Genomic DNA, 13,644 nt, shown 5'->3' with positions numbered 1-13,644 from the left:
TGTGACAAATAAAGAGAGGGTGTTCTGGGAACGAGGGAGGTTGTACCGGGAGACAGTACCCAGAAAATCCCAAAAGGAGTGGTTGAGTGAAAGACAGCTGGTCATCCTGCACCAATTCAGGAGTGAGTTGTTGCGGATTGCCCATGAGATCCTGCTCGCTGGACACTTGGGGATCAGCAAAACTAAGTCCCGGCTGTCTCAACACTTCTATTGGCCCAAGATGGGGACAGATGTAACAAACTACTGCAGCTCCTGTATCACCTGCCAAAGAGTGGGGAAGGCGGGGCCTGTTCTTAAGGCTCCCATGATCCCTTTGCCAGCGAAAGAAGAGCCTTTCCAGAGGATCGCGGTGGACATTGTGAGCCTGCCATCCCCAGCAGCTCTGGAAAGCAATACGTCCTCACTGTGGTAGACTACGCTACCAGTACCCAGAGGCAGAGGCTCTGTCCTTAACTAGAGAAGATAAGGTGGCAGATGCACTGTTGGCTATCTGTTCATGGGTAGGATTTCCCAGGGAGATGCTCACCGATCAAGAGACTCAATTAATGTCTCGCCTAATGGAGGCTCTCTGTAAGAGAACGCAGGTGAAGCGTCTGGTATTAAGTGCATATCACCCACAGACCAATGGCTTATGTGAGCGCTTCAAACGTACCCTCAAACAGATGCTATGAATGCTGGCTGAGACCCAAGGACACGACTGGGAGCGGTACCTCCCACACCTGCTATTTGCTTACCAAGAGGTCCCACAGGCCTCGACAGGGTTTTCCCCCTTTGAGCTCCTGTACGGCAGGTGAGTGCGTGGACCCATTGGATTGATAAGGGAATCCTGGGAAAAGGAGCCGAACCCTTCTCAAGTGTCCATAGTGGAGTATGTCATGCTCTTCCGTGACAAAATGCAGACCTTGACGCAGTTGGTGCATGACAACATGACACAGGCTCAGGCTGATCAGAATCACTGGTACGACCAGAATGCCCGGGATTGGACCTACCACGTGGGTCAAAAGATGTGTGTGCTGGTCCCTGTACCAAAGAATAAGCTTCAGGCAGCCTAGGAAGGCCGCTACGTCGTCCACCAACAGTTCAACCAAGACACCTACGTGGTCACTCTTTACCACACTCGGGGTAGGCGAAAGGCCTTTCATGTCAACATGATGAAAGCTCATCATAACCGTAAAGCTTACATCCTACTGGTCTGCAGCCTGCCCGAAGACGGAGAGGAAGACCCCCTCCTGGACATGCTGGCCAAAGCCAAGGCCAGTGGGTCCATTGAGGACATGGAGGTAAGCGCCTTGCTAACCAAACCCCAGTGGTCGCAGTTGTGCACTACGCTGGAACCCTTCCAGGCCGTGTTCTCCAACCGACCTGGAAGGACGATGTTAGCGGTCCACGAAGTGGACACAGGCAATCATGCCCCACTACGGCGAACACCCTATCGAATCTCCGAAGAGGTGCAGCAGGTTATGCACCAGGACATCGATGAGATGTTACAGCTGGGGGTGATTCAACGGTCAAAGAGCACATGGGCCTCACCTGTAGTTCTCGTGCCAAAGAATGATCGGACTACCCAGTTCTGCGTGGACTACAGGGGGCAAAACACCATCACAGCCTCTAACGCGCATTCAATGCCATGCATCGAGGAGCTGCTTGAGCGGTTAGCTGGTGCAAAATATCTAACCATAATGGATCTGAGTCGAGGATAATGGCAGATTCCCCTGAGCCCTGAGGCACAAGAGAAGTCTGCCTTTATCACAGCCTTCGGACTGTACGAGTCCACGGTCATGCCCTTCAGCATGAAGAATGCCCCTACCACTTTCCAGTGGATGGTCAATCACCTGCTTTAGGGACTGGAGAAGTATGCATACTTGAATGACATTGCCATCTTCAGTTCCTCCTGGGACGAACACCCGCAGCATCTTCAGGAGGTGCTCAGGCGAATTCGCCGAGTCGGTGTGATCATCAAGCCGGGAAAGTGCCAGATGGACATGAGTGAGGTCCACTATCTGGGGCACCAGTTAGGCTGGGGCTCCATAAAGCCAGAGCATGGGAAAGTGGACACGATCGCATCCTGGCCCACCCCCAGGACCAAGAAACAGGTGATGTCCTTCCTGGGCACTGCAGAGTACTATAGGAGCTTCGTACAGCACTATAGTAGCCTTGCAAAACTCTTGACGGACCTCACCAGGAAGAGGCTACCCCACATAGTCAACGGGACCGATGGCTGCGAGGGGGCCTTCCAAGCGTTGAAAACAGCCATGTGCAATGCTCCTGTATTGAAAGCAGTCGACTATTCTTGATGCAGACCGACGCCAGTGAGTTTGGCCTCGGTGCTGTGCTCAGCCAGGTTGACTCGGGCAACCAGGAGCACCCCGTGTTGTACCTGAGCCGGAAACTTCTGCCGAGGGAAGTGGCCTATTCCACCATCGAGAAGGAGTACCTGGCCATAGTCTGGGCCCTGCAACGTTTGCAGCCCTACCTGTATGGTTGCACCTTCACTGTGGTGATGGACCACCACCATCTGTGCTGGCTACAAGCCACGTGTGGAACAAATGGAAGGTTGCTACCCGGGAGCCTTGCCCTCCAGCAGTATGACTTAACAATTAAACACAAAACAGGCAGGAAGTATGGCAATGCAAATTGGTTGTCCCGCCAGGGCAAACCTGCTGAGGTGTGCATGGAGGAGTACTGAGAGGTCCTGCCTCTGTAGCGCTGTCCGAAAGTATCTACCTAACTTTACAAGACACACGTTATTTACTCACATAGAGCCCAAATGGTTTGTATTTCAAACTCTGTGTACCTCTTTTTGGCACTACCTTTAGGCATCATTTACTCTGCTTGCTAATATAGAATGAGAACATTATATGGGAACATGGTGTTACATGTACACTGCTAGATTCAGATAGGGGCGCGACAGGTCTCATGAATTCTTTGGAACTCTGGGGGAATCGTTACTCAGGGCGACCATGTACGGCATCTTCCTCAGGCACAAGATGGATCCACTTGCTCACACAGATACAATTGATTGAGTTCTCATGAACAGATGAACAGTGTAGTTTATTGTCACAGCATATTCAGTACAATTCAAGCCTCTTAAGCACAGGCTTCATAAACAGTACAGCTGCTTCTTAGAGGCACATTGACTAACAGTCTCTTTAGATAGCACAGTTCAGCACAGATCAAGCCTCTTTACAAAAGCACAGGAGCATACAGCATTCCTTCTAGCACAGTGTAATGGAGGAGGGGGAGGGTTTCTGAGGGATATTATCCCTGTACACAACTTCTTCCAGTCCTTATCTTTCCGCTCCTGTTAGACTTCCTCAACTAGCAGAAACCCGAAGAAAAAATGGATACTAGAGTTATTTAAAATAATAGAAAGTTTATTAGAAAATTTCTAAAAGATTGTTTTGTTACATAACAACCATAAATATATAAATAAATAAATAAAGACACAATAAGAAAGGGAGACAGACAAAAACCTAGTACTGCGTTCAAGAAAGAGGTGTTGCAGGTATAATCAATATAGCCACTATATGCTACAGATTTGCTACTTAAATGAATAAATACATAATTACCAGATCACTCTCCATAAGATTTTTGTAGCAAGTCACAAAGAAATATTTCTTGCGTAGATAAACTAAGAGTTCAAAGTCAAAGATAAAGCCGTGTGCACTACTACTAGTGGTGCCCAGGTAGGTTCCCACACCATGTGATACTAAAAGAAAGAACCTGGCACTCAACTTAATGCTCGTGAGATTTTAATGGTAGTAGCCAAAAAACGTTTCGGTCCTATATCTGGACCTTCATCAGTTACGTACTATGATGAAAAAGTGAATGACTGTAGTGTCATATAAGGCACAGCATGGTCTGCGTCTGGTATTTGCGCAGATAGGTTTAGGCACATAGACTGGACTTATTAACGCTGATAGGTGCTGTGCTTGTGTCCAGACACGAATCCCCGCTTGTCTCAGACAAGCGGGGATTCGTGTCTGGACACAAGCACAGCACCTATCAGCGTTAATAAGTCCAGTCTGTGTGCCTAAACCTATCTGCGCAAATACCAGACGCAGACCATGCTGTGCCTTATATGACACTACAGTCATTCACTTTTTCATCATAGTACGTAACTGATGAAGGTCCAGATATAGGACCGAAACGTTTTTTGGCTACTACCATTAAAATCTCACGAGCATTAAGTTGAGTGCCAGGTTCTTTCTTTTAAGAGTTCAAAGTATCATATCAAATCCTAATTACGAACCAAATAACGGAAAAATACAAAGTGCCATCAGTATAATGAATGTAACCCCAAAATGAAGCCACAATAGCTATTGCAGTAAGTGAATGTCTAACTAGGAGTATACAATAAAGAATGAAGTTGCTATGAGAACAAATCAGATCATAATAAAGTGCAGAGTGCAAAAAATAGTCTACAGTAAATAATATAACTATATAGCCTCAGTGGTTAGTGCAATCAATAAGTACCATAAACTAAATTAATACAGTATAGCATATGGCCAGAGCATACAAGAAAGAAATCCCATATGTAACATATCAATGCAAGAAATAGGTGAAGCCCAGAAAAAAGTATTGATACAGGGAAATGATATGATACATGAACCAACCTGCTCCTGAACGTGGGATGAAGAACCCCAACGCGCGTTTTGCACACTTGCTTCCTCAACTAGCAGGATAGGGGTAGCCCAACTCCACTCTGTACATGAATCCAGTATCCCTATGGTTCACTTGCCTGAACTTCTGTGAGAAATATCACAGAAACACACCACTCATTCCTTTGACTGCTGCCAGAATGGTAAACAAGTTTCCCACAATCCCCCTGGGGCTCTGCTAACCACTCCCTGTCTCCTGTGACTGTGTTAACCCCTCTAGTTGCTGGATGCTTTTGAAGCAACAGTAGTTAGCACTATTTCTGCATGTCACAATGAGCTCTGTAGTCGTGCTACAATCCCAGATATAGCCCATGGATAAGAGGGATGCTGTTTATAGTAATTTCTATGGGAATGATGGATGTGGTAACTGTTTGGCTTGCATGTAACTTTCAGTGACTTTATTTAATTTAGGTCAGGCTATTAAGTCATATTTGGGTTTAAAAAAACCAACAATTTTGTCATATAACATTTGGAAAAGGTTATGATGGCAAAATATATTACCGTCAACATGTATGCAGAATTATTGGCATTTGTAGGTCACAAAATCACAGTGGGATAATCCTTGAGAGGTACAAAACTGAAAAGTGTCATGTATTATCTGGAAGCATTTCATCTGCATTTTAAATATTGATAATTCATTTTAATATGTTCATCTAATACACATAAAAACATAAATAATACCCTACTATTAAATAGACATGAAAAACTTCTTATGTAACATGCCATAAAAAATAATTGTCTATTTCAATAAAGTAGTTATAGCTTAAAAACAACTATATGAATAGATTCAATGTGGGACAGAAAATTTGATTCTTAGGTACATGGGTGCACCTAGATCTTCAATTTGAGATGGGACAAGGATCTAGGAATTGTGACAAGTGATGAATGTAATGTATCAAGCTGGTATGTACAAATAAAAGCAATTGAAACAAAGTAATTTTTACATTAGTTGCATAGCTTTCCTTCAAGCTATATGTAATATACAGTATAAGGTCATGCTTTCAGGGTGATCTAGCATATAACCATGCATGTTAACTTAAAGGGAACCTGTCACCCCGTTTTTGTGACACATAACCTAAAACTTATGTGCACATAACCTAAAACTTTCTGTGGAAGATTTCTTAGAAATTGACAGACCTCCATTAACAGTCCCCCATATCAATTGAGCAGTGCATAATTAGCAATATGTAAGTGAGCTTTTTCTTAAAATATCCCAAATGTCTTTCTCTTAAAGGGAACCTGTCACCCCGTTTTTTCAGTATGAGATAAAAATACCGTTAAATAGGGCCTGAGCTGTGCTTTCCAATAGTGGTTTTTTTTTGTCCCCTGATTCCCCACCTATGCTGCCGAAATACCTTACAAAAGTCACCGTTTTCGGCTGTCAGTCACGCAGGTCTGGTCAAAAGGGTGTGGTGAAATGGCTGTTTCTCCCCCACCTCTTGCTTTTCTTCCCGGCGTTGGCGTAGTGTTCTGCGCATGCCCAACCGCCGAATGCACTGCGCAATGGCGAAAAATGAGCGCGATCTGCGCTATTCAGAGGTTTATCGGTGGGGGCGGCCATCTTCCTGATGGAGATAAGGGGAGGGGGAAAATAATAAATTACTGATAGGGGTTTGTTATAAATGTCCAAAAATAATGGAAGCAATGGAGAATATCCTCATAAAGCAAATAGATGAAGCTGCGACTCAAGGGGAAGTCATTATTATGGGGGACTTCAACTAACCTGAAATAGATTGGGGAACAGAAATCTGCAGTTCCAGCAAAGGTAATCAGTTTTTGACAACTATGAGAGACAATTACCTTTCACAACTGGTTCAGGACCCAACAAGAAGGGGGGCACTGCTAGACCTAATAGTAACCAACAGGCCAGACCGCATATCAAATATAAGGGTTGGGGGTCACTTGGAGAATAGTGATCACAAAATAATAAGTTTTCATGTATCCTTTAATAAGATGTGTAGTAGAGGGGTTACAAGAACACTAAACTTCAGGAGGGCAAATTTCCAACGGATGAGAGAGGATCTTGGTGCAATTAACTGGGACGATATCCTGAGACCTAAAAATACACAAAGAAAATGGGAGACATTTATTAGCATCCTGGATAGGACCTGTGCACAGTATATACCGTATGGGAATAAACATACTAGAAATAGGATGAAACCAATATGGCTAAATAGAGCTGTAAGGGGCGCAATAAATGACAAAAAGAAAGCATTTAGAGAATTAAAGGAAGTAGGTAGTGATAAGGCATTAAATAAACAAAAAAAATTAAATACATTCTGTAAAAAGCAAATTAAGGCAGCAAAGATTGAGACAGAGAGACTCATTGCCAGAGAGAGTAAAAATAATCCCAAAGTATTGTTTAACTACATAAATAGTAAGAAACTAAAAAATGATAGTGTTGGCCCCCTTAAAAATAGTCTGGGTGAAATGGTGGATGAGGATAAGGAAAAAGCCAATATGCTAAATGACTTTTTTTCATCAGTATTTACATAAGAAAATCCCATGGCAGACAAATGACTAGTGATAAAAATTCCCCATTAAATGTCACCTACTTAACCCAGCAGGAAGTACGTCGGCGTCTAAAAATCACTAAAATTGACAAATCTCCGGGCCTGGATGGGATACACACCCGAGTACTGCAGGAATTAAGTACAGTCATTGATAGACCATTATTTTAAAACTTTAAAGACTCCATAATAACAGGGTATGTACCACAGGACTGGCGTATAGCAAATGTGGTGCCAATATTCAAAAAGGGGACAAAAACTGAACTCGGAAATTATAGGCCAGTAAGCTTAACCTCTACTGTGGGTAAAATCCTGGAGGGCATTCTAAGGGATGCTATACTGGAGTATCTGAAGAGGAATAACCTCATTACCCAGTATCAGCACGGGTGTAACAACTCTGCTGGCATCACGTCATGGCCTCACATCTCTCACACTATCTTACCCACTGCTCCAGGTCATGATGTGGTTTCTGTTTCATGCCAGCTCCATGTTCTGTGTCTCTGCTCTCTGCATGCCTCATGGCTATGTGTATAGGGGGCCGGCGCCTGAACTCTCTGGTTCTTATAGGAATCAGGTGCATCTGTCTAATCAGTTCCTGACCAATTATCAAGAGGCTCCAGTGAAAACCCAGGCAGCTGTCATAGTTACGCCCCTTCCAGGGTAGTCTGGTTTGTGGCACAGTGGGGCCACAAACCTCCCCGAGCTCACGCCCACCAGTCAGGAGACCTCGGGCCAAATCATAGTTTCAAATGCTCTCTACAACCAACTTCTGGCCTATGAGGAAGAGCACAACCCAGCAGACCCACCTAGGTTCTATGGGAATCCAGAGGAATGCCAAAGCTTCCTGGAACAGTGCTTGCGCTACATCCTGCAGAATGCAGCTTGTTTTCCCTCTGACCTGATTAAGGTGGGCTACATCATGTCCTACCTAGCAGGAGATGCTTTATTATGGATTTGTACCCTCTGGGAATCAGGGGATCCTATCGTCATGAGTCTTGGGGCCTTCCTGGTGGCCTTCCGTAAAGTCTTTGACATGCCTCGTCCTGCTGCTCCTGTGAATTCTTCCCCATCTAGATCCAAGAGGCGCTCCAGACGGGCAAAACCCGTGAAGAAACCTCCACATCAAGCCATGACCGTCTGTGATCCTCCAGTTCCTCTACCCGTTAAAGCAGCTACTCAAATAGAACCCAAAAAGACTGTCAAGAGTGGACTGGCAAAGCACCAGTCTAAGACCAGTCGTAAGAAGGGCTTACTATGTCGCTGCTGTTGTGAGGGACACCTGGATAGCCTCTGTCCAGGGGATCTAAAGCTCCAAAACCTCGGGCCAGTAGGAGAGACTGCCCTTGGTGAGAATAATTCCCTTCCGCTAAAGTCTGTGTCTGTTCCGGTGCCTTGTGGGAGCTTCGGCCCTGCAGATATATTCAAGCTGCTAACCAGACGGAGTCTAAATCTGGTTCCTGTTCCAATACTCCAGAATCCTGTGAAGGTGTTTGGTGATGCTCGAGCCCTACTTATGAACAGTCCAGTGTTGAAGGGACAACTACAGCTCCAAATCGGAGCATTGTATGCGGAGAAATTTGTTTTCCACTTGTTGACCAGTCCACCCGTCGGTCGTTCTGAACCGGATACTCTGCTGCCCGTTCCGGCCCGAAGACCCAGCGTAGTTCTGCGTTTGGAGCTATCAAGTCTCCAGAAGTTTCTTGTTCCTAAACTGCAAGGTCAATCTACAGTGTTGATATCTTCGCCACCTAATCAGCTGGCTATTGAGTCACGGTGTGCTGACCTCACTGAAGTAAAGAAAGCAGTGGCGTTCTCTCCGCACACCTCCAGTGACAATACCAGTGACCAGTTCCCAGGAACATCCCTGTCACTTAAAAAATTTTCCCTGAACTTTGGGAAGAAGATGCTTCCTGTAATGATGCCTTCAGATTCCATGTGGCAGGTGGATGAAGAAGTTGAAGCTGAAGCTCTTGCATCTCTGTTCTTCACCAATCCGGAGGAAGAGATGGTCCAGTTTTGTCTGAGTAACAAGCTGATGGGGCTTCCTGAATGTATGCCTTCTGCTTCCAAGTGGCTACTTGATACTAAGACAGAGACTTACTCATCCTCTAATCTAGAAGAGGAGGTCCAGTTTTTTCAGGGTACCAGGCTGAAGATGTTTCCTGTATGTATGCCTCCAGTTTCCATCTGGCTATTTGGTGAAGATCCCAAGACAGAAGTATTCTCATCTCTGCTTCCCACCGGTCTAAAGGAGAAGGTCCAATTTTCTTGTAATGATGGGCTTAAGTTGGATCCAGTGAACGTGTCTTCAGTTTCCAAGGAATCACATTATGTTGTGGTCAAATCGCAAGCTTCCAAGTCCCTGCTTTCAATTAACCAGGTGAAAGAAGTCCTGGCCCTTGCATCTTCTGTGTGGGAAGCTGATCTTACTGGAATCAAAGAGACTGGGCAACCTGAGATCTCTAATGTCTCATATACCTCATTCTACCAGAGGAATGTTGTGATGGCTCTGACTATGTGTGCTCCTATCCTTCTTCTACAAGTTATTCTGGTGGGCTTGAAGAAGAGGGGCCGTAAAGAGGGGGGGGGGGGTACTGTAACAACTCTGCTGGCATCACGTCATGGCCTCACATCTCTCACACTATCTTACCCACTGCTCCAGGTCATGATGTGGTTTCTGTTTCATGCCAGCTTCATGTTCTGTGTCTCTGCTCTCTGCATGCCTCATGGCTATGTGTATAGGGGGCCGGCGCCTGAACTCTCTGGTTCTTATAGGAATCAGGTGCATCTGTCTAATCAGTTCCTGACCAATTATCAAGAGGCTCCAGTGAAAACCCAGGCAGCTGTCATAGTTACGCCCCTTCCAGGGTAGTCTGGTTTGTGGCACAGTGGGGCCACAAACCCCCCAAGCTCACGCCCACCAGTCAGGGCGTGAGCGTGACAATGGGTTTACTAGGGACCGTTCATGTCAGACTAATCTGATCAGCTTCTATGAAGAGGTAAGCTCTGGACTGGACCAAGGGAACCCAGTGGACGTGGTGTATATCGACTTTTCAAAAGCTTTTGATACGGTGCCACACAAAAGGTTGATAGATAAAATGAGAATAATGGGGATAGGGGAAAATATGTGTAAGTGGGTTAAGAGCTGGCTCAGGGATAGGAAACAAAGGGTGGTGATTAATGGACCACACTCGGACTGGGTCGCGGTTAGCAGTAAGGTACCACAGGGGTCAGTATTGGGCCCTCTTCTTTTTAACATATTTATTAATGACCTTGTAGGGGGCATTCAGAGCAGAATTTCAATATTTGCAGATGACACTAAACTCTGCAGGGTAATCAATACAGAGGAGGACAATTTTATATTACAGGATGATTTATGTAAACTAGAAGCTTGGCTGATAAATGGCAAATGAGCTTTAATGAGGATAAATGTAAGGTCATGCACTTGGGTAGAAGTAATAAGATGTATAATTATGTGCTTAATTCTAAAAACTCTGGGCAAAACCGTCAATGAAAAAGACCTGGGTGTATGGGTGGATGACAAACTCATGTTCAGTGGCCAGTGTCAGGCAGCTGCTACAAAGGCAAATAAAATAATGGAATGCATTAAAAGAGGCATAGATGCTCATGAGGAGAACATAATTTTACCTCTATACAAGTCACTAGTTCGACCACACTTAAGAATACTGTGCACAGTTCTGGTCTCCGGTGTATAAGAAAGACATAGCTGAACTAGAGCGGGTGCAGAGAAGAGCGACCAAGGTTATTAGAGGACTGGGGGGTCTCCAATACCAAGATAGGTTATTACACTTGGGGCTATTTAGTTTGGAAAAACGAAGACTAAGGGGTCATCTTATTTTAATGTATAAATGTATGAGGGGACAGTACAAAGACCTTTCTGATGATCTTTTTAATCATAGACCTGAGACAGGGACAAGGGGGCATCCTCTACGTCTGGAGGAAAGAAGGTTTAGGCATAATAACAGATGCGGGTTCTTTACTGTAAGAGTAGTGAGACTATGGAACTCTCTGCCGTATGATGTTGTAATGAGTGATTCATTACTTAAATTTAAGAGGGGATTGGATACCTTTCTTGAAAAGTATAATATTGCAGGGTATATACACTAGATTCCTTGATAGGCCGTTAATCCAGGGAACTAGTCTGACTGCCGTATGTGGAGTCGGGAAGGAATTTTTTTCCCGAAAGTGGAGCTTTTTTTTGCCTTCCTCTGGATCAACATGTTAGGGCATGTTAGGTTAGGCTATGGGTTGAACTATCTGGACTTAAAGTCTTCCTTCCACCTTAATAACTATGTTACTATGTAGAGTAATCTATTGACCTTCCTATGCACTAATACCTGTCAGTAGCTTAATGATATTAAGTGGATTTTACTGTACTAAGTTCTGGTAAATAATTGCCCTAAAGGGATGTGCGTGAGTGAACTCTGACAAACACCTAAGGTGGCAGTGCATCATTAACTTTGTATATATCCCCTCTTACTATAGATAAAGGAAATAAGGGTAGTGCAATAACTAATAGGCTGCATACGCACAAGCACTTTTGTCACTAAGTTAACTCTTAGTGGCATACTCACACACGAGTCCTGTAATTTTGTGTGTTTCCTTTGAAAAATTATTAAAAGTTATGTTTTACCCCATGATCTTTATTAGGGATCTTTAGTTGCCTTAGGCAAATTGTATGATTACTGTCTGGGCACATGAATGGCTTTAATGCTTTTTTTTAACAAAAAAAATACTAACTATGTCGATTAAATTTTTTACATGTTTAGCAATAGTGGGTGTGTTGGTGCTCAACGTCCCATCCTTCTTTGAACTAGTACAATAGGTGTAGCCCAGGGACTTTGACTCTCCTGTATCACTCCATTTCACAACATGTATGACAGCAACTCCATCATTTCCTGGTACGCCTGATACCTCTCTTGGATAGGAACTGTAGTTGAATGATTTGCACTTGTAAGGGGGTGAAGAGAAGAATGGACTTCAATGGGGCTGCCTCTTCCGCTCTGTGTCTGGAACCACCGGGGTAGATACCAGTGTTCCTGGGAGAGAGCTTATCCTCCCATGTGACAGAAGGGGGCAAGTACTGGTTAAAACACGCTGCGTGCGGGAAGCTGACAGGAGTCCAGGCGGGAAAGTGCAAAGCTCAGGAGAGTGAGCTGCCAGCTGCGACACAGTCACTGAGCATAAGGACCCTCCGACTGAGGACTCTTGCAGGGAGGCGTGACGCTGTAAGCATCCCCCGAACTGACGCTGACTCGCAGGCGTCCGTGACTGAGGAAGACTCCCTAGATAAGTTAGAGGCGGACACTGGTGTGGACAGGCCCGGGGAACTGAGCAGCCGGCCTGGGCCCCAGAGAGGAGTAACTGGACTGACCGAGGAGCACAGTATCATTCCTGCGGTGACTCGTGCTGGATGGAGCTGTGTGATGAAGACCGGTGAGAGCAGGACCTCGTCTCACTCCCCACGACCTGTTGCCTGCCTTTGGGACCGTGTTTTCATTGCGGACTGGGACCTGAGAGACTTCAAGTGCCACTGTTGACTGTGTCAACGTTGACGAGTTAGACCCTTCACTCAAGCCTCCTTTGGACTGATAAGTTTATACCTGCCTTCTGTTTATGTTCCCTTAAATACTGTTTCTCCTTATAATTGTTGCATCTAATTCCCCCATCCTCTCCTCCCTGCGTGGAGTGGTTATCCCGGTTAATAAACCTTTAACTCTTTGTTTTCCTCAGATCCATGGTGACATCATCCGTACCTGCAGATTATTACACACCTTGTTGAATGGCCTTGGTGCACTCAAAATCATCTTCATGTTGTGCAAACACTGGCTAAAATTACTGCAACAACTGTACTACCTGCCCCACTTAGAGGTGAATTTTCCCTGATACATTTGTTCTGAGAGGCGGTGACTAGCTCAGGACTCACCCATTTCCTTTTGACTATTGAGAATTGACACTGATAGGGTCCACGGGTTTCCCTCTACAGTCGTCAATTCTATGGTTCTATGCATCAGACCTTGTGAGGTCTTCTGGCATCACATACACTTGAACTACCTCCTTCTGGGGGGTCAATTGCAGACTTGTTCTACTTAAATTTAAGCAGAGCATGGGTACGCGTCCTTGATGTATTGTGGCTAGGGTGGTGGCAACCAGCCACCCTGGGGTCGTTTTGTTTCAAGGAAAAATAGGCCTGCATTGGCATAGTGAGTATGGTCTACCCTGCTAGTAAGGTCACTGTAGCTTCTGAGGGTACCACCACCTTGCAGAGACGCTGAGAGGCAGCTGGTAATTTTTGAATCTGGCTGACCATACGAGCTGTCGAAACACAATCTCACTTGCATGATGGCGAGTTACTCAAGTCTAACTGCTCTCTCATTGTCTATTGGCTGGGAATTGTGCTACTTCTTTCTAGACATTCATTCCTGGGGTCCCTAATGGGTCCCTTTCCTCCT

The 13,644-nt window shown here is 45.1% G+C and overlaps 2 long non-coding RNA genes across 2 annotated transcripts in view; both read right to left on the bottom strand.

Annotated features, from left to right (window-relative positions):
- Nucleotides 1–3,032: 3,032 nt before the first annotated feature.
- On the bottom strand, nucleotides 3,033–4,936 carry LOC138642213 (uncharacterized). The gene is made up of 2 exons (XR_011314009.1): nucleotides 4,617–4,936; nucleotides 3,033–3,318 (listed from the first exon to the last, which is right to left on the bottom strand). It is a non-coding gene; the product is annotated as an uncharacterized lncRNA (long non-coding RNA).
- Nucleotides 4,937–6,599: 1,663 nt separating this feature from the next.
- Nucleotides 6,600–13,644, bottom strand: part of LOC138643616 (uncharacterized) — a 51,127-nt gene continuing 44,082 nt past the window's right edge. Inside the window, exon 3 of the long non-coding RNA XR_011314215.1 lies at nucleotides 6,600–6,717. This is a non-coding gene — a long non-coding RNA (uncharacterized lncRNA). The remainder of the gene's footprint in view (nucleotides 6,718–13,644) is intronic.

Source organism: Ranitomeya imitator, chromosome 6, assembly GCF_032444005.1.
Source record: "Ranitomeya imitator isolate aRanImi1 chromosome 6, aRanImi1.pri, whole genome shotgun sequence".
Lineage (NCBI taxonomy): Eukaryota > Metazoa > Chordata > Amphibia > Anura > Dendrobatidae > Ranitomeya > Ranitomeya imitator.
This window is presented reverse-complemented; position numbering and strand designations above follow the sequence as displayed.